The sequence below is a fragment of the Branchiostoma floridae genome, chromosome 3 (genome assembly GCF_000003815.2).
Source record: "Branchiostoma floridae strain S238N-H82 chromosome 3, Bfl_VNyyK, whole genome shotgun sequence".
Taxonomy (NCBI): Eukaryota; Metazoa; Chordata; class Leptocardii; order Amphioxiformes; family Branchiostomatidae; genus Branchiostoma; species Branchiostoma floridae.
Genome location: NC_049981.1, coordinates 7,384,110 through 7,384,335, shown reverse-complemented (window position 1 = coordinate 7,384,335; position 226 = coordinate 7,384,110).

Here is a 226-nt window from a genome sequence, read left to right as displayed (position 1 = left end):
ATTTGTTCTTTCTTCGTAAAATCCAGAACTAGCTTGCATAAAGGATATACTTCATCATATGTTTACATAACTTGCAGATATGTTGCTTTTAAATCCATTTAGCCATATCTTTTCAATAAATGATAATGAAATTTGATTGAAGGTTTGTAGGCACAAATGCTCAGTACTTGTAGTTGGGCCTGAATTGATGTTCTGACTCTGCTATACACACCATTTCATTTCTTAG